General features: G+C 39.4%; 1 non-coding gene across 1 annotated transcript; it reads right to left on the reverse strand.

The window, feature by feature from the left end:
- Window positions 1-18,167: 18,167 nt before the first annotated feature.
- LOC140561512 (U5 spliceosomal RNA) lies at window positions 18,168-18,287 on the reverse strand. The gene has a single exon (XR_011980069.1). It is a non-coding gene; the product is annotated as a U5 spliceosomal RNA (small nuclear RNA).
- Between the last annotated feature and the right edge of the window lie 5,436 nt (window positions 18,288-23,723).

Raw genomic sequence — 23,723 nt, forward strand, 5'->3', positions numbered from 1 at the left:
GACATTTTCAGAAGGTAAATAAAAGAGTTTAGAGTCTGCAGTGTGGAGCTGCTTTACAGTGGAACATGAAAATATATCATATGATATCTGAAACTAAACGGAAACGGCAGAAGTTTAACCTTTGTGTTTAAACCAGCACTGAAGCGCACATTCAGAAGTGGGAGGGTGCTAACGCTAATGCTAATGCTAACACACACACGCTGTAGAAACCCAAATCAGAGCCCCTTCACCTCATTGTAAAACATCAGTACAATATTTCAACAGATATAAGTACAAATAGTCGATAATAAGCTAAACAAATCAGTCCAGAATGTCTCATTAGCTATATAAACTCTTACTAAAAGAAAGTGATTTTACTTAAGTATTTATTTGCAGCTCAGCTTATCTAAACTGTGGCTGGTGTTATTGATATATATACACAAAGATACTTTAAGACACGTGGATTCGATCAGGGGACAAAATATCTGGACTGGGACATCCCTACTTTAAAAACCTATTATTATAACCTAACTATTTTGTGGTTATATGAAGAGTTTAGATCTGAAATGCATGAAATGCATTCTTACATTTTCAGAAAAACAAATAGTTCAGATCTTCTCATCAAAGAAGCAAAAGCGTGTGTCATCTGTGTTGCTGGGTTTTGTGTGTCTTGCTCATAATTTGTTCCTCTACTGCATTCCCTCCCTGATTGGTGATGATGGTGATACTTAATGTTACAGAACTTTCCAGAAATGTCCAGATTCATTGTGGAGGTGCGGTAACCTTGAAGGACAGTCGTGTTGGCGCAGAGTGAAAGTGTTCGTCACGTTTTCTGAACAATGGGGGACAATCAGGCCAGTGGTGGTGGAAGGTCAGTGTCTCCTGCTTTCACACATGCACAGCCATCAATTTCCCCCTACAGGGGCCTGCAGTTGGGCCTCCAGGGGTAGGCACAGATGCCTTAGCTGATGTCACTGCTGGCCACACATGAGCAACTCTGGGGTGAAGAGGTGGCCTTTCCTTAGCGTGGGCCTTGAGGCAGGGAGCTGCAGGACAGACTGGCCTGCGCTGACAGTGATGGCCGAGCCTGTGCAGGAACAAGTTAAGGGCCTGACTCACTGAGCCCTGACGTGGTGATCAGGACCTTGACCCAGGTCAAAAAAAACAAACAAACAAAAAAAAAACACCCCACACATAAACTGAATACAGATATATTGTTTTGATTATTAATTCCAAATGTGTTAGTTTCTTTAATCTCTATAATGTCCCTAGATTATTACATCCAAGGCTTCAGTATTTACACAGAAAGGAGGCCTGGACATGCCAGCTGGCCATTCAGGGTTAAACCTGAGCTCATTAACAAGGTTTTGCGAAGAATAATCAAATATTTAAATCTCTGTTTTTAGTAATGTAATTGAGTTTTTCCTGTGGTAAGTGCACCATATTGTGGCAGATTGTTTTTGAGGCTGCAAAGTCAAGCCAAGCTGCTCTAAACACATTAGTGTGAATGAGGTGATCAAACTCGAACTAATTAAATTGTGACGAAACAGAGACTTCAAAGCTCCCACAGAGAAGAGCTATTTTGCGGCCTCACAGCGGTTGATGAATATCAACTTTAATTCCCCTCATTTCTCCTCCTTTATTTTTAGACCTTCACCAGGGACTAATCCAAAGTCAAATTATTTACCACTGCTGGCCAGAAGAGGGCGATCTAGCGGCATGGCTTCTCAAGCCACTGGCATGATGGACTGTACGTCTGCTTAAAACAGTTTCATCTACAAGAATTTTCCTCTTTAGAGAAATGTGAAACGGACAAAATAACCAACCTAAAAATTGACCCCAATCTAAATCTGAGTCCCCATCACAATCGTCGCAAATACGTAGTCCTTAGCTACAGTTTACAGCCACAGCTTTTTACTGCAGAGCCAAACCTGATTGGTAGCTTTTATTTGAAATGAAACTACAACTACAGAATACTGGTAAAATGAGAGATGGCTTAAACAGAAAGTGTCTGCCCCAGTCTAGCTGATTTAGCTCCCCCCTCCCTCTGAAAGAACGTTCTGTGTTAAAATTCAATGGTGATAATTAGCTCTACATTGTGTTCTTCCGCCCCCTCCCACTCCTTCTCGTTCCTCTATTCTGCACTCCCTAGCTGGCCCAAGTTTTCTGCTGAAGGGTTTGCAGATGAGATTAATGGTCTAGAGGAAGAATAAGAATGATATGCAGGCCTTATTTGCACCGAAATGGCCTTGAGCTCACACCACATCTATTCATTACTGCATCAAAGGGCCTCTCCTCTCTCCCTTCTCTGGCATAGGTAAATAGTTGGTTGGCTTGCCCTTTTGAAATGAAGAATTGAATAATTTCTTCTCTCATCTCAAAAGATTTTACTTTTTTTTCTCTGCCAAAGCCATTTACCTCGCTTCTCTGCCACTGTAATGGTGTCATTTTGTGTTCCAGGCACTTTAAAACAGCACTTAAAGTGGAGAGGGTAGATAGTGGCAGAAATCAGGAATATATTTTGGGATCACATATAGATTTTTAGTGTGATTTAATGGGTTTGCTCTTAGTCCTTGCTGCAGTCTTAAATATGATGCTACAATTTGGCAAATTCCTATCCTTATTCTTTGAGTAGGAGATTCATTCTGGGCTCAAATAAATGTCTCAAAAGAATATGAATGCTCAGAGCGCAAATAAATCATTTTCACAGCAGCTGAATAAACATATCAAAACAACAGTCCTGAACAGGTTTTGTCAGGTGTGTCTCGCATACTTTGAACGACAAAAAATCTACTAGAAAGTCCTTTCAGACTCTACTATCTATTAGAGATTGTAACACATATGTTGTGTGTAGATGAAACAAGGTCAGCCTGAGCACTTAGCCTGAGGAGAACATACAGTATCTCTGTGACAGTGCTTGCTACATTTCAGCTTGAGGGCTGTAGTCAGTTAACTAGGTCAGCGGTGGCTGAGTGTACAGAATATAGCCTTCCTGCATGCTGCCTTTCTGGGAAGAAACAGAGGAAGGGGACACCTTGCCAGAGATGACCCCTGCCTTGTTCTAACAGCAGGAGAGGGCCGCATAAGCTGACCTCACTTGACCACAGCACCTTTAGAGCCTCTACATATAGAAGCTGGACCACATCACAGTGGGAGCATTATGCCAGGAATGCGTCTCACATGATTTTTTCCCACCGTGTAATAGCACGTAACAATCTGTTTGATTTGAACAGCAAAGGAAAGAAAGAAAGCATTTTCAGTGGCCATGGACTGTTGACTTGTATTTCATTTTTCAAACAATATCTATTAAATACCTTGGCATCACGCTAATCCTGTGCTACTACAATAATGAAAAACAGAAGCTGTGCTAGATTGTCTAACCTAATCATTGGTGCAGCTGGTATTTTACTTTATCTTGCTATTTACTTATCTCTATAGACACTAGTTTGACATCCACGGTGGATTTACAGCTCTGATATGTCGTATTTAAGGTGTAAAGGGACTTGTAGCCCTAACCCTCCAATAGGGAATGGATGTTACTTTTCTTGTACAATCTTAAGAAAGGTAAGCCTGGGTGACTTTCATTACGGGCCAAGCCGATTAACGCAGCGCTCTTATCGGATGGAAGATTAGCTGTGGATCTCGGTTTCTATGTGATGTCACAAAAGAGCATGGAGTGAAAGGTAGGATTAAGTCAGACTCGAGGAAGAGCAAAGAAAGAGAGAGAAAGTGGAAGGAAACAGCGTCTCTGTTCTTCAGCGTCTCTCTCTAACCAGGTTCAGGCCAGAGCTCATTGCAGTCGTAGCACACTCGTAGGCTTCGCAGACTCAGGGACACAGAGCCACATGCTGTCTGTCCAGCCCCACACTGCAACCAGGATCAGATAACACGGAGAAAGAGGCCTGCCTTCAACTCGCCATTGCAGAGAGAGAGAAAGCACTTTCCAGACCTAGCTATAAGCTTAAAACCAACATTTCAGAATGATCTAACCTCAAACTACATGTAGCCTTTTTGACTCCCATGTAAAACTTCACTCTTTCATGCCCTCCCACTTCATTAGCACACCATAAAAGTATGTAAGCATGCCTGTGTTGCTGTAAATTAGCCCAAAGGGCTTCTGTTTTCCTCCAGCTGAGTTACCTCACCATCCCTGTTGCTGGAGGCAGCTGAGACAGGACCATATATGCCAAGCTTGATTACGGCCCCATGCAGCTGTCTGTGTTCAGAACAAATTTAATGGCCTCCCTCCATGGCTAATGAGCATAGCCGTGTTACGAGCGTGGACATTAAGATGTTGTAATTTTGGAGATAATTAGTTTGCTTGTCAGTTTTATGTTTGGTACCTCCATGGCTTTTGGAACAAGGCCTCGGAGACACTCTTTGTTGTTTGTGAGTCAAGCGTCAGGGGATTTTACAGTTCTATTTAATTAGCAATGTCTATTCTATTAGTTTGGCTATTACTGTCACCGGTCCCTCTGACAGTGGATCATCCTGTGTTAAAGTCTGACATGGTTCATGGTTTATTTTACACATTATCAGCATAAAAATGCCTGAAAAATAAATTAAATAATTAAAAAGGTCCAATAATATATATATTTTGGTCATCAACAGTGGTCATTACTAACCTTTTTTTAAATAGTTAAAAATTGGTTGAATTGTAAAATTAAATTTTACAGTCTTTGAAGAGAGAGCAAGAGAGAGATCCTCCCATTTCTGCTAACTTGAAAATCAAAGCACTCACTGATTTTACTGTAGGCACATGATCAAAACTCATGGTACCTCCAAGGGCGTCCTGTGGAATCTGACACCAAAGTTTTAGTAGCAGATCCTTTAGGTCCTGCAAGGTAAGAGGAGGGGCCTCTATAGATCGCATCAATGAGCCTTGGTTGCCCTTTACCCTGTTTAAGGTCATTGGTTGTCCTTTCTCTGACCACTTTTGGTAGGTATTAATCAATATGTACCAGATATACCCCTGCCTGCCGTTTTGGAGACACTCTGACCCAGTCGTCTAGCCATCACAATTTGGCCAATTTGGAGTCACTTAGAATTTGATGCTTGCCTGTTTTTCCTGCTTTCAACACATAGCATTCAAGAACTGTTTACTTACTGCCTCATATGCACATTGTACCCCTTCATGTGCTCCTGCAACAAGACAATTAATCCTATTTACTTAACCTGTCAGTGGTTTTAATGTTATGGCTGTTTTGGTTGTAAGGACATTTTATTTTAAATATCATGTCAATTCAGATAACAAAGCTCCTATTAGCAAGAGGCAGACATGTCATTACATGAATAATGGAAAATATAATTCTTTTTCCTTGCTAACGACCCCCTGGTCATTTAATACTGAAGGTTTTAAGAGTCTGACCTATAGAAATAGTAGAGCAACATGCATGGTCAGTATGTCTATATGACCAAACCAAACATGTCCTTTGTCTCTCATTAATGCAAACAGTACTGGTCCCCTTGGTCTTGGCTTGTTGTTCAAAAACAGTTTCAGCCGTTGCATTGTGAATACACTGTGCATTTGCAAAGCATCCGGGACTGGACTTGGCAGTGTGTGGAAGCCTGAGTGCAATTTCCTTTCTATGAGTGGAAATTGCACTCAAGGCTCTGGGAAAAGAAAAAAAGAAAGAAAAGAAAATCCCTTTATTTAATTTAGACAATCTATCATTCTTCAAAGCTGCTGCAGCTTGTGAATTTCTTTAACACAATGTTAACTGGCCCAGCCCATTAGCTTGTTGAGGCTGCTATTATTCATTACATGATAAAGGAGAACAAAAGTAATCGAATTACACTCAGTATACGCAGCTAAGAAAGAGGAGAGTGACCCTAAAGTTTTCTGATTTCTATCATCAAATAACGTCTCTCGGCAAAGAGCCTAGACAGAAGGCAACACAAGAACACATACTGTTTTACTATTGATTCAGAAAAAGGCAGAACCTCCACACAGTTCCCAAGCAGAGACGTATAACTTCACATTGGTGTTTGTTTAAATTCCAGGCTGGATGAAGACTCCTGAGTGTGATTCTGGACTGGTGTTTTGACTAGGATGTTCTCATCCATCTGTAGTGGAAGTGTGAGGCAATGAATGTGCTAACCAGAGAGCAGTGCATTAGTGAAAATTTCACCCAGGCAAATCAGTCAGTACAGAGTATTTTTTTGAGCCAAGCTCACTGCCGCATGTGGAAAAGGCTGCAGGAAACTAACTCAGGAATTAACTTGTTTCTCTGTCATTTCTGTATTTTAAGAGAGGAGGAAGTGCTGTAAATCAAGAATGCTTTTCATAAACATGAACGATGATGATTTAATATGAACAATTTAAAGTGATATAAATCATTTGTGTGAAAATACTGTCCCTGTGCCAATGCACTCCTACCACCTGTGCTATTTCTCAGTGAGCAGTAGCCTTAAATGCTCAGCTTTAAGAGCTTTACATTAATTTTGATCAATGACTGTGCTCCCTCAATATGGACTTTTTAATAACAGTTTATTTAACTGCAATTTTGAGCTTGCACAGCCAAATTGATAGAACCACTGGACCCATCAATAGATTTTTTTTTGTTTTTGCTCCAGACAGAAAACCACTAAAGCCCCAATGACCTTTTTTCACACCAAGGAAATAGCACTGATTAAGGTGCTCGCCTCCCTTCACATCCTTTGTCCTTTACAACATATGGCAAACCCTGGAGTTCAAGGACACCACAGTCTCACACATAATGGGAGATTCATCACTGACACTAGCATCAATCTCTCTCCTCCCAGAGCAGCAGTGGGATCTCCACTTCAGCACCACCCACTCTCGCTTCTCAAACTACTGTCTGCCTCTGAGAACGTGATACAGTGTGAAAGAAATCCGCAACAAATCATTAACTCTATTGTTTTTTTGTTGATTTAGGTCATACGTTTCCTTGCTTAACATTTGCTGCTGTTATTGCATGCACTGAGACTACTAATGGGAGTTACTCTACTACATTACTGTACATCAAACACACAAAAATACTAATTCTATTAAAAAAAAGAGAGAAAGAGAAGGATGCTTACTATAGGTTACTGTATTTGAGTACTTTGGTTCTTAGATAATGACAGAGATGGGCAGAAGTAAATGTGTTGTGCTGTTGTATGTATAGTTATATGTAAATGTTTGGGCAACCCTTGTAGTTAACACCATTCTTGCACAAAACTAAAAATCTAATTGATATTGCTGCAAAGGTTAATAGACAGTATGTTTTTGTCTTTTTTGCAGAATTTAACATATTGATTAAAAGAATAATTTATATAATGATAACACTTTATATACCCTTTCAGTCTGCACTCAACCCCCTTTAGCAGTTATCACAGCCTCCAGACTGTTACCAGGGCTTTAACTGAACTTTTTCTAGGTCAGAATGACAACATACATCTTCAATAAAACACTTCAATAGAAACGTCAATGTTTTTTATTTATTTAATAAAGATAGAATATGAATTATGAAAAAGTGTCAGCATTTACTCTGTCTTAGCGATGACCTTACTTGCAAGTAATATTTTGTGATATTATAGCATTTGCAGACAGACATTGTTTTTGTTAGCTGGATAATGCATCAGTCTATGCAGGTTGCTAATTTGTGAGCAGGTACATTAGTGAATTAAGATACATGCTGTATCTCGTACCTAGGTAGCTAACCAATACCAGCTAAATAAGCTAGGTAGCTGTCTCTGGTATTAAATTGTTTAGCAAATATCCTCCAAAGATGAAGATGAGCACACAGTCAATGAATTAACCTTTTTTGGTTGTTCTCTGTTTTCTAGAGATGATAAAGCTGATTACCATGCTCGCTTTAGCTGATGTAAGCAGTGCCTTTTTCTGGCTTAGAAACTGTTTCTAATGGAAAATTTAGTTAGCTGGTCAGTCAGTAGTGTTAATAGACTCAGAGGCATCGCTAGCCCAGTTTTAGGGGGGCTTTAACCACTCAGCCAATTTAAGAATGGAATTACAAACTAGCTGGTAAAATATAGTTAGTTTCTGTTTTCGTTCTTTGTAATGCTTCTAGTCCTGGTGCAACCCTACTCTTTTAATGAAGGGCTTGGTTTTCCTCAGCATACAGATATCAAATATCATACAACTATCCTAGATAGTTTGTGCCTCCACAGGCTGGGAGAGTGGCACAGTGTAATCTAGGACCCCCTATTGCCAACCTAGGAAGTTGGGAGCTAAGCTTAGTGATCTGCTAAAAACTTTTCTTTCACTTTTTGGCATAACCTCCTTTCCACTCAGCCATGCCCAGCCCCCATACCAATGAAGTCCAAACACCACCTCTAAACAGCAGAGCACAGGGGCGAGGATAATCTCATCCATTTCTCTGGCACCGGCACAGCCCAGTATGTCAGCTCAATTACGTCATCAACAATGGTGGTCCCTTTTGTGTTGAGATTAGAGGCTGTTGGATCTGCTGCTGATATTGACCTAATGTTGACATAGACAGGACTAGAGACTGCGGAAGACTGTTTTACATGGACCATTCTGATGATGTTTGTCTCGGGAGGCTCCCAGAGAACACTTCCTTCCTAAAGGAACCTAATCAACATATTTGTTTGTTTGCCTCCAGTCATAACTGCAAGCTGTGAGGGGAGCGTAAAACAATAGAGATGAGACCCCAGTCATCCTGTCCAATGCTCTATGAATTAGCCGGTTCAGCATCACAGGATTGTTGAACCAAGCATGTTAAGGTCTGATAGCTGATGCAGGTGGTCAAATAGTAGTGAAAAACAGCCACTTTTATACTCATAGAACAAGAACATAGTACAAGAAGGGAAACCTTTAGCATTTGTTTAAATTCAGCTTGTAAAACAGAGCTTCTGAGGACTACAACATTCTTTTTAACAAAGTCGTCCAGGCCTTCTCCTCTTATCTTAATCAAACAAATTGCTCCGCCAATAGCAACTCCCTTTACGTTTCCGTTATTTGTCATAAGACTGTGTCCGCTATCCAGGATGTTTGAAGAAGGAGAGACACACTTGGGTAAATACAGGCCTATCAGTATTCCATTTATTTGAAAGATCATGTGTGCCGACGGTCCATCTGTTTATTAGAATAATACATTAAAAGTAACATCAACAATGGGCCTGTGAGTGATGAGGCGTATGAGGACGGTTAGTAGGAGAGTGGGATGTGTAATGCTTGTTTTTATCCCCCCCTCCTTTCAGTATCTCTCTCTCTCTTCTCTGTGTTCTATCTCCTCTCTCCTTGTCTCCTTCACACCCTGTCTGTGGCCATCTGGGCCCTGGCAATGTCTGCTTACTCAAGGTGAAAGTAAACTACAGCCCGTTCTGTCAGAACCTCTGTACCACCAAGACTGCTGCTTCTAATAGCACCACATTTGTGTCACGGAGCTATGGTGGACATGGACTATAGGGTCAGGTCCTATATGCAAGGTCACACTGCATGCCACGCGTAAACACGCATCACCTGCAATTTTTTCAAAACAAAGACAATGGGCTACAAGTGGTTAGTAATTATCATGTCTAGGTACAGCAGTAATATCATGATATGCCCAGAGATATTAGCCCTTGAGGTACAGGCCACACACAGACCAATGCATACACACACACACACACACACACACATGTACAGTCACACACAGAGCCTGAGACAGCCGTCCTGCAGAGGTGTTAATAGGCTGAGGGTGTTTTATCTCAGGTGGCTGAGGAGAAAATAGGTTTTGTGTCTTGGGGGCTGGGCCTGTTCTTTAATTCTCCACCCTTAACGCTTCTTTAGTTTTGCTCTTCTGTGAATATTAGGAGGAAAAAACAACATGCTTAAACTTGTTGCGAAACAACATTTGCCAGATGAAAGCCCAGTGAGCTGTTGCTCATAGGGACCTTGGTTGAATCTAATCAGTATGCATTGTTTTGCTGGGATCTGACACTATTTTTAGCACCCTTGAATAAAAAAACACATTGAATTTGACGCATGTTCTTTAATAACGTGTGTCTTGTAGGTGTTTCACATAAACGTTTCACATGTAATGTAATTCACGTCTTGTTTTTCATATGCAAGAGAATGGTCTATAAATTGTCACGTATAGTAAAGTGATGTAATATTAAATGGATTTCCACATGTGATCAGGGATGCAGGTGTTTTGAGCTAAAAACATTTTTGCACTCAAAACTTTAAGCAGCATATCATCGCTGTTCAATAAAAAAACATATATCTTATAAATGGTCTTAACTTTTAATGGAAGTCAGTGTAAGATAAGAGTTTATTCCAAGAAATTTAGAACATTTCTATTGGTCTGTTCTTCCAGAATTATTCACACAGTGTACAGATCTAAACAGGTTTAAACCATTGAGAAAACTAAAAACAGGGGGGAAAAAATGTTTTTAATTAGACAGCATGGCATCATGCATGACTCTATCACATTCTTTTATTTATTTGGATGTTAGATGCAAAAAATGTAATGTGCGCACCATGCTCACGCTGCATTTACACATATGTAAATGAGATAAGCAGCGGCCAATCAGGCCATTGATATGAGACAAATCAACCACATGCAAGTACAAAACTAGGCCCCTTTTACCTTGTTTAGCTTTTTAGCAATATCCATTCAAAGCCAGCAGCAGTTGCTGAAGAAAGTAATTTGTCTCATTGTGTTGAACATGCAGTGACGACTCCAACTGCAGATATAGAAAATATAAATACATTATAAATAACATTACAAACTCCATCCTAATCCAAGCCCACACTGGTCTTTTCTATGGTCAGATATGTAATTATTTTTAGTAGTTGCAGTTAAATATTTCTCACATTTCTCAAACATACTGTGTGATCACATTATTTATTCGATGTCAGAGGTGTTTACTTGTGAATACACATGACAAACGTACAGTATGACGGCATATGAAATGTGATTTTGTCCTGTAAGGGTGCTCCTCAGTGCTGCAGGAGCGGAGTACAGTGGATATCTAGCTGTGTCCGGAAAGGAAACTGAATGTTCCAGAAAACTTTGAGCTCAGACAACTAACTCCATTGAGGATGTACATTGCAACACTTTCAGAACACAACAGCTCTCTATGGAGAGAAACTGTATAGACATGGACGTGTGGAGTGGCTGACGGGTTGCCCTCTGAGAAGAACGTCTACATTTAACCTTTCTTCTACAAGGCAGAAAAAGATCTTGGCAAAGTGAAAACATCTTAAATACAGGCAGGATATTTAATATAACAATAATACTAAATATCCTTTTACTATATATTTCAAAAGTTTGAAGTCATTTTGTCTAGAAAAACTATTCATTGTACCGGCAGATTTGTAATATCTTGTTCAATTTGCGTGTTTTTCTTATAAACATTATCTAATCTTACTAGATAGAATTACTTCCATCCATTCATTGATCCACTTCTTCCTGGTCGGGGTTGTGGACGGTCTGGAGCGTACTTGGCATCATTGGACCATGTCCATCGCACTCAGTTACTCTCACATGTGGGCAATCTAGCATAGCCAATTCACCTACTAGGTGTTTTTGAGAGATGGGACACACATCCAACATCTCATAGGCAGTGACTAGAGCAAGGCTCAAACCCACAAATCCAGGCCTCTGGAGCTGTGCAGCACACACACTGAATACAAGACCACAGTGCCAAAGTCGAGTTACAAATGTCTACAAATAAGTTAACAAATGATCTTATATTATTGTATATAATATCTTTCAGGCATTAACATCTGTTTTCCACTCCCCCATCTGGTGAAGTCTTGCATTTTAGAGACCAAATAGGTGCTTAGATCGTCAGGTGAACACTGCAGTATAGAAGTGAGTGTGGAGGTCAGTGTTAATGCAGTGTCAGTGTAATAATCCACCCAGCCTGCACTCGCTGCCCTCCTGTGTTGTATAACTCCTCTTGCTCAGTAGCGTTACACATGCAATTAGGTTGTTTGTTTTACATGTATTTATGGGTCCTGGAGGTCTGACAGACACAGGGCAGCCCTCGCGCCCCATTGAGGACCATCTGCCACACAGCCAATTAATATTCAATAGGCCTTCTGCTAGAGCTCACGTTGCCTTTACCTGCTCTACTGAAGCTACTGATGAGTGGGTGCAGGCTCAGAGATTCATACACATAGTGCAGAGAGTGATGTTGCTACTGCACCGCCCCCATAGGTTCTTTAGCAGAACAAGGCATCCTCTGTGCAGCATAGTGGGTCAGATTGAGATTACGTTAATTTTCAGGATGAAGATTGTTTGGTGTCTGTCCCTTTTCAGTAATGCACATGTTGTTATGTAATCTTTGGCCATCAGCAGCAGAAAAGAACCCGAACATGAACATATCCTCACCACCTTGGCACACTGATGCAAAATTATTATATACAGTGACTATTTAGGAACAGTCTGTGTGAAGAGCTGTGTGAATGTATCTGTACACTTCGTCTAAAGATTTGTGGATATCTGCTTGTCCAACAATTCTTCTGAAATTGAACAGCCTCTACTCTTCTGGGAAGGTTTTACACTAGATGGGTTCACTATGATTAGGTGATTAGTTCTGGTTTACAAACTCATCCCAAAGATATCAGATGGAGCTCCGTCACTGCAGAGAATGTAGTTCCACTTCTCTGCAGCCCAATCCTGGGAGTTTTATACCTCTCGAGGCAACACATTCGGCATTGTAACCTTAGGCTCATGTGTGGCTCTGAGCACTGTGTCAGAAATGAATGCACCGTAAAGCAGTTGAATTGTCTGGATATATTAGGACTTAAAGTTCTTAAAACATGTGATTGACTGTGGTTATAGACTTTATGTGGTTAAATGGTGATATGGACCATTGGATGTCACAGTATGCAATTAAAAAGTCTGGTAAGACAGTCAGGTTTTTTTTTTTTTACAGACTTTCTTATTAAATTAAATAATGCACTTTGGACCTTCAAAATTCAATACCATGTGGAGAGTAAAAGAAAAAAAAAAAACCCAACACATTTCTACTTGAGATGAAAAAAGACGAGTAAAAATGAACACCAGCCTCTCTAAGCTCCTTCTCGCTTGACTAACCTTGAATGAAACCTCAGATGAGAAGAGAAGCTATTTTCACTTACCTTTCCAACGAAAGTGCCAATGCAGCGGCTCTGTGATCATCTCTCCTCTGCTAGGCTGTTTTCACCTGCCTCTGTTTTCAAAAGGAATTCACACAATAAAATACCAGCTAATTAACATTTCCTGTTTACATTGACACCAATGGCATGAGGGTCTGGCACACTGCAGCATATATCCAGTTCATGGTTTACATATTCATATGAGTTTATTTTTCAGCACAAGAAGATGGTAAATTCATGGATACTCTAAAAAAAAAAAAAAACAACAACCGTGGGACGCTAAATGTATTAAATAGTCCAATCCCAGTTTAATCTGTTCCCAGTGGGACAGCTAAGCAAGCTCTTTCATTGGTTGAGGCTTCACAAGCAGAAGTAAAAGCCTAATGCATAAGATAACTGAGAGAGAAATTAGCATATCACCACTTTAGTCTGGGAAAAAGAAAACATCACTAGGCTTTTTAGAAGTCTTAAATGTGTAACTGAGTATGAATTTGAGCACTAGTGTTACCAGTATTCAGTTAGTTTTTGGAAAACAGTGGCATTGGCTATGTACTGAGTCTCCTTGGTAATATAATTACATTACATGTTGCAGATGCTCTTATCTAGAGCGTCTCAAAACAGCGCTTAATCATTCACTCAGAACACTCAGAATAAGTTAGTGTTGATAGACCCAATAAGCCCTATGCAACAATTTGCAAGCAATACACGATTCCTCGAACCTGAATGTAGAGATTGATAAGGTGTTTAAACCCTGTTGAGAAGAACAAGACATGCAAATACTATAAAAGCTTTTATGTTAATATTAGTGCTTTATTACGAGCTCCCGAAAGAGGAGCTATAGTTGATGTCTGAAGAAAGTGATTCTGGATGCTTGTCTTCAAAGCATCCTAATAGATGGTGGGTCAATTTGTGGCTTTGTAGGCCAGCGTCAGGGTTTACAGCATATGGGCTGCTATACGATGCCAGTGAAGGGTACGCTGCCAGGGAGTGACATAGAGAAACTTCGGATCTGCTTCGTATTCTGGATCCGTCGCGGGGACCTATTGGCATGCATATGCCCCTGTTAATGTTTTATATAAGCTTTGAATGTTTGCTTTTAATCTAGAATGGATATTGTGACTAGCATGTCACTAATGCGCTACTAGAATACCATAGAAGTTGAGGTTTTCTTTCTTCTTTTTTGAGCAAGTTTTTACATTTATGCCCTGAGCTGAAGACCCTACTCGCCACTAGTATCCAAGATATTTTTTGTTTTGACAAGGAAACTGCTATCTCTACAGTGGGAGCAGCACACTGCCATTGGACACACAGAATCGTGTCAATTTTAGAAGTGTTGATGTTGCAAGGTGATTTTTTTTAATGATTATTTTCCTTTGTGTGTTTGAAAAACCTTTATACATATATGGCTATAGTCCATTTGGTTTTATTATGTTTGTTTTTCATGGATGATGAACGTGTCCGTGTCCTGTAGATATGTGTATTGTTGTTCCTTTGTCATGCGCGTTTGCAGTGTGGATATATCTATCTATCCACATAAAAAAAAGAATGTACTAGTATTTATATAGTTTATATAGAGAAGTATTGAACAGTAAGAGAAGTATTGAATGTGTAGCATATGCTACAGTTTACATGATTAAGATGGCTAATAATGAACATTATAATGAATTTATTATTGTTATTTATATAATGAAAAAAATATTTTTATATATATTTATATTATATTTTTATAATATTTTTAAATATGATTTTTTATTATTATTTTGTATTATGTCCTTGATGTGTAGCTGCTTGTATATACCTAAAGGATTCCTCTATCCTTAAAATTTATATATTTTAAACATTTTTCAGCTATTTTTGGTTCATGTGTCTACACTAGCATTCCTTTCCCTAAATGTGCAAACCTCTGACGATCATTGTAGGCAAAAGAACAGCACATTTATCTCTGACTGATCTGTCTGTCTGGAAATCACTCATTTGTAAGTTTCTCTTTGATCTCTACATTCAGAATAATACAAATTTTGGACATTTCTCCCAACTGATTCCACCCCATCAGCTTAGGAAAAGTGAAGCATAAATAGCACTGCTGGCAGCTGCTGTTGGTATCTGCTGTGGAGCAGTAGGCTATCTGATCTTTGTGTGAGTTCAGTGATTTGAGTCTGTTCCACAGAAAAGAGCTGTCAGCGATGCCTTTGTGGAAAATGGAGAGATGTTGTGAAAGGGTTGATGTACACTGTGTATTTCCCACAGCCCAGTTCCTCAGTGTACCGCCTATTTACAAGCCTGTTCCTTGATCTATCACATAGTTTTTGCGAAGTCTCAGAAGCACCCCTCTTCACTGGCGTGACCTCTGACCCGCATGGCCCCGGCCTCCCTCTGTCTGCCGCTGCGTCCGTGGCGTCTTGGAAAACCATCAGCTGACAGATTTACTGGCCTGAGCATTAGCTAAACTCAGCAGAGGGTACAGTCTCACAGGGTTACACCCCCAGCCCGTTCACCTCCTCTTCAGATTCGGAGTAATTTACTGTAAGGGCACCTCTCTGAGCTCAGCGCAGAATATATTGTTATTGTTCATGGAGATATGAATCGGACAGCTGTCCAGGGCTAATTCATTGCTGCAAAGACACCCTAATGACTCTGTTTGATGATATATGACACAGGCAGATTGAAATCCTGTTTTAAAGACATCTGAAGAACTTGATTTTCTCTCCTGCTCCATGCAGGATAGATCTGTGAAAGCCATTTTGCTGTGCCTCTCAGTGTGCTCCTCAGTCTGCCTTTGAAGATTACTCGAAATGACAGAAAGAGAAAGAAAAAAACATCATGCGCAAAGTACAGAGCCGTCATCAACAGCGAAACATACAGGAAACACGTCTCTAGAAGGATTAAAACATTGTCTGTGACTCGCCTGACAGGTATGATGTCAACAAGATACAATCCAGTCTTTGCTAAGAGAAAGAATTACATGATAATAGAAGCTTTTTAAAGGTTATATTTATTTGATTTTCTAATAATGATGAACCTGCAGCCTGTGAATGTGCTTGGGTCTGCTTCGCTAGCACACATTTTTGGTATCATCTAGCCAAATATATATTATCATAGTAAAGAACACTTATAATTGAACTAAACAGAATAATCCATCATGTCTTGAATACTTCTATCTTGGCTAAGCCATAAATAAAATGCATTGTGCGGAGGCTTGGATTTCCGAATTGACAGTTCCAATTAAAATTCATAGGAGTTGGATTTGCCAATCCAGTCTTTGAGGGAACAATGGGAAATTAATGTTTAATCCTATTAAGATAAGGATGTGATTTTGGCCTGGTCTCTATCTGCCTCTCAACAGAGAGCCTGTCATAAATTGAATCTCCTCTGTGACAAGCACGGTCTCAGACTTCCCTCAAGTCATTATCGAACCAGTGACCACAGCACACATGCAACATTGTTATGATAGACCACTTATCGGATTTCCAAAAGAAAATCACGTGTGAACTGAATCCGTTTGACTAACGGCAGCGATGGCGTTAAAGGGCTTTGCCTGACGGTGATAACTGAAACGGAAATATGTTCAGATGACATTCCCACCTTCTATGATACCATCAATATTACATAAAAACAGCATTTCAGGTTTTAGCAGTTCTTCTGTTTCTATAAAGTAGAATTTTCCCCAAGGCTACTGAAATAGAAACAAATTGGTTTGCTGGCTTTTTGTCCCCACCACTGCCTTTCAATGTGAGAACCCATTAACGCTCAAAAAACACATCTCAATGTGTTTAAGATTGCTTCAGTATGTAAAAATAAGGAGTGTCTTGTTCACAGAACCTCACAATGTGATATTAAATCAGCAGCTGCAAAAGTGTGCTGTTATTACATGCAGGTCTGAGACAGGAAATTACAATTCAAGGACAGCGTTGACAAGAATTTGGCGAAAAATGAAGTGAACCTGCGACATCTTAATGTTTGCGTGGAACTTTGCGCTAGCACAGCAATTAATGCAGCCCAAACACATCAGCAGAATCCCAAGGTGGCCTTTATCTTCCTCAGCTCCGCACCTTCCTCTCATTGTTCAACATTCAGCCCAATCAATCAGCCTAGCGCTGCTCGAATCTTCCTATCTCCAAGCTTTCTTTGCAATCTGCTCCATAAAACACTGCCGCAATTATGATCGTCCTATAATTAAATACCAAATAGCACAATTCATCTTTCTTTCCAGGGGATAAATGCAGGTTATTCTGCAATATTTTGGGTTGTGAATATTTTTTACTTTAAAATAGATACAGAATGTATGTGGATGTACATAAAACAGTCCTTCCAGGAGATCAGTGCCAAATAGATGTGATTAAATCAGATGTCTATCTGTTAGTTTCTTTCCAGAGCATTTAGCAGTGTCAGTTTTATTGTTCAAATTTTTTAAAATGTTCAAAATCTCAATGAGAATGTTTATTTTAAAATATTAACCTGACCACCAACTCCTTCTTAAAAAGGTTAGGCTTTATTTATTCATTCTTTAACAATGCAAAGTCATTTAACTTTGCATGATCTTTTTTCTGAATACTGCCAAAAATATATATATAATAATAATAAGAAGAAGAAACAAAAAGCCCCAAAGGCCCAGATAAATAATTTTCATCTGAAACTTTATTTTTTATTTTTTTTTTAATTATTCATAATTTATTATTAATAGATTACATTGCTATGTAGTAAAATTGTGTAATATAGAATTGAGTGGCAAAAGTTTGATGTTTATCACTTTTATTCAGTAATATGCTTCACCACTTTTATGCAGTAATGCTAAAATACCTGTATAATAGTAATGCTAAAATATCTATAACTATAGGTAAGATACATTTTCTCGGAATGTAAGCAGCAGCCCATCCAGTGGATTTCAGTTTTTAGACAGACAACCACATTCACCATTTGTGTTTGACACCGATGGAATTTGACTTCCGCCTTTAACCCATCAGTACAGCAAACACACATAGTGGGCATGCCCGGAGCGGTGGGCTGCCTCTGCTGTGCCGCCCGGGGGGCAGAGAGGGTAAGGGGCCTTGTATAGGGGGCCCAACAGTGGCAGCTTAGTGAACCAGGTATCACACCCACAACCCTGTCATCAATAACGTAGTGTTCTAGTCACTGAGCCAGCACCGCCCTGCCAAAAAGCAGCTCCGCAAAAATCCTTAAATTTCCTCTCCATGGAAATCTTTAGTAAAAGGCGAAAGATTTATACGTGGATGAAGAGAAACCTGAGCTAACCCGTCTGATGTTAGAAATGGAAAACAGCAGCGGCTCTATGCTAAGATAACTGTAAAACTGGAACTTACCAAGTATGTGCAAACATGGATTTAAATAAAACACAGGTTGTCTTTTACAACCTTTAAATATGTGTTACAGCAACATACTAACATAGGCTACTACTAGAATCCCATACGGAGGTTAACAGAAATCAGCAGTTTTGTGGAGCAGATTTTTTTTTAACCTATTATTTTATTTATTTATTTTTTTACAAAATTTTGTAATTTATGGTCTGATCTGAAAGCCTCTTTAATATGTTTTCTGCTGGAGTAAAAAAAAGAAAAGAAAAAAAAGTTAGCTTTACTAGCAGATTTTGTCTCTCATACATGGTCTTGACTGTTATAGACATGATGTTGTGGGAATGGCGTGAGTTACCTTCGAGAAGAATTTCAATGTGCAGTCTGTGTATTACCAAACATATTAGCAAACAAACTCAAGCCAGCCGCGTGTTTATACAGAGAGCAGTAGGACTCTCACTCTAGAGGTTTCAGTGCTCCACTGAAGCAGCCCAACAACCAGCTGTGCTCCATTACAACAGCAGTAGCCTAGATAACATTGTGTAATGTTCTGTTTTACAGAAAGTAAAACATGTGTAATGCAAGTCAAACATACGCTGTGAAGAATATTATCCTACACTCTGTGCACTGCATACCTTGCCTTTTTCAATTTCTACCCAAAGCAGGGAAAGAAGCAGAGAGGATCAAAGCTTTTCCGCATTGTGGGACTCCTTTTTCCTCGCCTTGCTGTTTTCCACAGTATAAATGTAAGGTCAAATCTGTGTGGCCTTTCTCACCTGTCACACTTTGTCACTGGCTAAATCTGCACCTTAAGTCAACCAGGGAAAGAAACCGACCTCCCTCTGTAGAATACATTAACAACTTGAGCAACTCGGCTAAATGCCACCGGGGCCAAAATCCACCGTGTCTTGGCGTGACTTATTGAAATGTAGTCCAGCATGAAATACCACCCACAATGCATTTCCCGCCATGCAGGACAGCTTCTGTTATTCTTGACTGAGAGCACTGTGTGACCACGCTCCTACGTCGTGGAGAGGAATGCACAATCAAGGATGGTCGCTAATGGGAGCCATTTAGCAAGCAGGCCGCGTCTCATCTTGTGTGTGCGCGTCTCTTTTTTTTCTTTTTTTTTTTTTGCATGTAAGCTCATTTAGTGTGTTGTTTACCCAGCCCTGGTCTGGCCATGCCAGGGTTCAGCCGCAGAGCCTTGGAGGGGGGGGGGGCTGTGGGGGAGTGGATGGTGAGCTAATGCCATGGTGGAAATGATCTGGATCTTGGTGTCATCCTGAATAGATTGAGGAATCCATCAGAGCAAATGGGGCCCGGGCTCTTAGGGCCTTGATGTGGGCGGATCTCAGAAGAACCCAGTTGACCTCCTCCAGGGCAGTCCTTTCTCCTGTTTACCCACAACATCGGCCTCCGCTGGCCATCAGTGTTGGGCCAATCCGCCACCACCAGTTGACTTCTACCCAATTAAACCAATTTGTGTCAGGGAACCGTGGTGAACTGTCAACATCCGGAATCAAAGCAGTGGGAAAGAACATCAGTTAGAGGAGAGTGCTCTGGAGCGTGTGAATGCCCAGGGAACAGCAAAGCTTCCTGCTGTTGAATGTTCAAATGGACACATTGTCCAAAGAGCTAAGATCTATATGGTGCATGCACTTATTACGCAACATGCTGCCACAATCCTGTGACAGCTTCTGGAGTTTCACATAAAAGAATCACTACTTTGACTTAAGTTTTGCATTCTTTAGACCCTTGGACCTATTGGAGCTAAAACTTGGTTCTTCAAGAACTTGGTTCTTAGTAAAGGCAGTGGTTCTATATAGACCCGTTTAAATGCCTATATGGGTCATGTTGTGTTCAGAACTTCCAGAAGGCCTAGACTTAATTTTTTTTCTAATAAAGTTGGTTAAATAAAATGTTAATTACCTAATTTAGTTGCTAGTTAATATATGATATGGAGTGCTTGATTAAAAAAAATCTGATTAAATACATTTCTGTTTGGTAGTTTACAAACGTATCGGTTCAGCTTCCAACTAAACCTGTACGATAAAACAAAAGTAGGATTGTAATGTTTGTGAAGTTCAAATACAAACATTTTATGTTAAAAGAACATTACGGACATGCATGTTTTAGTTCCCAGAAATCTCTGAAGGCCCTGAGAGTTCCCCTCTGATGAAAACATACTGTGCAGGAAGATGATTCATCTAACAGCATTAAATGATTCATTTCTATTTGACTCATATTCCTAAAGCTTTGTCTCCTCTTTCATGATCTTGTCTGGTTTGGAATCCTTTTAGGAAAACTCTTCTCACTTGTCCAGTCTCTCACCAGCCTGCCATGTACATATCTATACTGTCTACATATCAACCCCAGCATGACTGAGTTCACCAGCCATCAACTCCCTCTGAGCTGTGTGCAGTTGTCTCCACATCTCCAATTTCCTGAAACTAGTAGGCACCGGGAAAACATCCAAGGCCTCAACTAAACCTTTTATTCCTAACCAGTTTTCCAGTGGAAAACATCAATAAAGAATGGTGCATAATCCCTGTTGTTTATATCTTGGGGGAAACAATCGTTTACAGGGCTACAGGATCACTTTGTCACGATGATAAAGCGCTCAGGTGCAGTGTAAATGCTGGGCTGTACAATGGCCCCTGTTGACTGATGAGAAAACGGTATTTTAAAAGGCCTGAGTTGATGCTGAGCTGCTAATGGTGGGAATACTTAGTCATCTGAATGAAGTAGAGGAGCAAATGGAACGGTAAAGGTGTGGAAGTCCTGTTCAGGTGGAAGCACTGTGAGTGGATATCAGCGGCGCATAGTGAGGAGATATATCAAACTGCCAGGTGATAAAGAGAGCGCAGCTAAGTCATTTTTCATAGCGGGCTGTTGCTTAGAATTAAGAAACAGGGTAGATTACAGTGAAAAATGAGTGGGTTTTGGTTGAGTTTTATCTGGAAAGAGGTAAGCAGCTTTCGCCTGGAATTCTAGAAGTGAAGCACATCCTAGCGTGGGGTGAAATGTAACATGTTAAACAGATTCAAGTGGCTCATGCTTTTGGTCAGTTCTTGTGTCTCCCAAAGCAACATCATCTGCGATGTTTACATTCAAACCTTTTCCTCTATGATTCACCCTAATGTTTATTGCAGCATGAAAGTCATTTTGGGATTAATGAGTTGTGTGTATAAGTCATGGGATTGTCACCTATATTATGTTCCATGATCCTCCTCTTGATGGCTGTAATACAGCACCATTTGGAAATTGCTATGTAACATGGTGAAAGCCAAACCAGGCTCCACGCGACTGGGTTAGTTTTAGTTTAGTGTCGTGACTGCTCATAGAAAACAATATGTATGTTGAAAACAGTTTTACATTTACAGATTTATAATTAAGGCATGTAAAGCTAATACAGCCTGTTTTGTTGGTCATATATATAAAATCAAATCAAATGTATTTGTATAGTTTTTTGCATCTGTTGTCACAAAGCAGCTTTACACAATCAGTATATATATTTTTTGATGCATTTATTTAGTCTGGAAACCTAAATTATATTCTATTTTATTATATTTAAGTTCTGACAATTTAATTGCATTAAATTATGTGTCTGCATAATTTACTACCTGATTTATTGACTTGTTGCAGTAAACCTAATCTGTGGGCATGACCAACAGGATTTCAAGCTTTTGTAATGTTGCAAAATAAAATGGTTACATTTTTTAAATGCATTTAGTTCATCTCAATACATCTAATTGACAATTAGGCCTAAGTGCATATTTTACATAAAAAATATATGAATCATTCATATGTTTCTGTGTAACTGCTGTAACACTTAAAATGTATTAAATGCTTACAGCATTCAGTGGTGATTCATGACAGTAAAGTTTCAGTGATATAAGCATTACTATACATTAGAATAATGTAGGTTTTAGGAATTACTCATTCTGCTTTGGGCCAGATTGTTCACACACAATGCTGGAAACCATGGTTACCATGTGAACAGAACATGAGTACCGTCATGGCTATGATGTTATTCATAATAACATGTGTCTTTGGAATTTTATACAACAGTTTGGAAAATAAATAAAGAAAAAGTAAAAAAAAAGTTTAAAAAAAAAAAAATCTGAAGTCCTGAACCAAATATAATTTATCCTTCCACTAAATTATAGTAAGTATAGTAAGCCCTAAAACGCACATACTGCACAGCCTGCCACTCATTCTCCAGCTCCTCATAGATGCTGAGTATATATAGTAATATAGTTTGTAATCTGTATGTTATGCATTTTTTGGGCGTAATATAGAATAACTTAACAATTTTCCCGTGTATTATTAGAGAACTTACCAATAATGTCCTCTGGGTTTGTCAGACAATAGAGGGTGCTCTCGAGTGAGTCTAAAATTGACATGTAGCTTGACATTTACAGCATTTAGCAGACGCTCTAATTCAGAGTGATTTACAAAAGTGCTTCTCTATTTACTCAAGAATAGCTAGTTTGAATAGACTAAAACTCAAAGATACCTCTAAGATTAGATGTATGGGTTGTATGTATGTATGTATGTATGTATGTATGGGTCAATGAAGCATTTGAGTAAAATCCTAGTTTATAAGTGTTTGATCATTTTTATACTAAAAATGCCCTTATATTCTTAATGCAGAACAGCACTGCAGATTTCTTGCTCCAGCGTCAACTCTCTAACCAGTAGAATAAATGGAAATTTACAGATATGTAGTTTTTGTTTTTAGTAAAACACATCATTATACTTTCCAAAATTAAAAGTATATCTTGAAGGAGTAGTTAGACAATATTTTAACTTTGCTTCTCTAGTGGTTTAGCTCCATTCAACCCCATTCATTGAGGACTCGCTAGTTGGCTCCTTTTGGCCTTTTGCAGTCATTTTTGGGAAAATGTCCGGGCCATGAAGTGGACAGGCTCTCCATAAACTGGCTCTGGTGTCTGTCACAAATGTCATGTGTATATAGTTGTATATGATGGATAATGAAAACCGAATGCTTCTCATCCAGTCAGATTGCATGGCCTGGAACTAACCATTGTTCGTTTGTTACAGTGATGAGCAGATTGCTGTTTTTTTTTTTTTTTTTTTTTTAATCAACTTTATAAAACGGTGATTGCGCACAAGCAAAATGTACTCTTCCCAACTTTTACTTTTCAATTTGAAATCATTTTAGATGGGGCTCAGATTCCAAGATATTAGGATGCCAGATATTCTGTGTGTCTCATACAAATGAAATCACTTATGGATTTATGCTGTAACCGCATGGCTAGACTCCAAATCCGCAAGAAGAAAATGAGCACATGCACTACAGCAGACAAAAGCTTTTCAGCTCAAATTCAAATGAAATAGGACGACAGTCT

The sequence above is a fragment of the Salminus brasiliensis genome, chromosome 8, assembly GCF_030463535.1.
Source record: "Salminus brasiliensis chromosome 8, fSalBra1.hap2, whole genome shotgun sequence".
Lineage (NCBI taxonomy): Eukaryota > Metazoa > Chordata > Actinopteri > Characiformes > Bryconidae > Salminus > Salminus brasiliensis.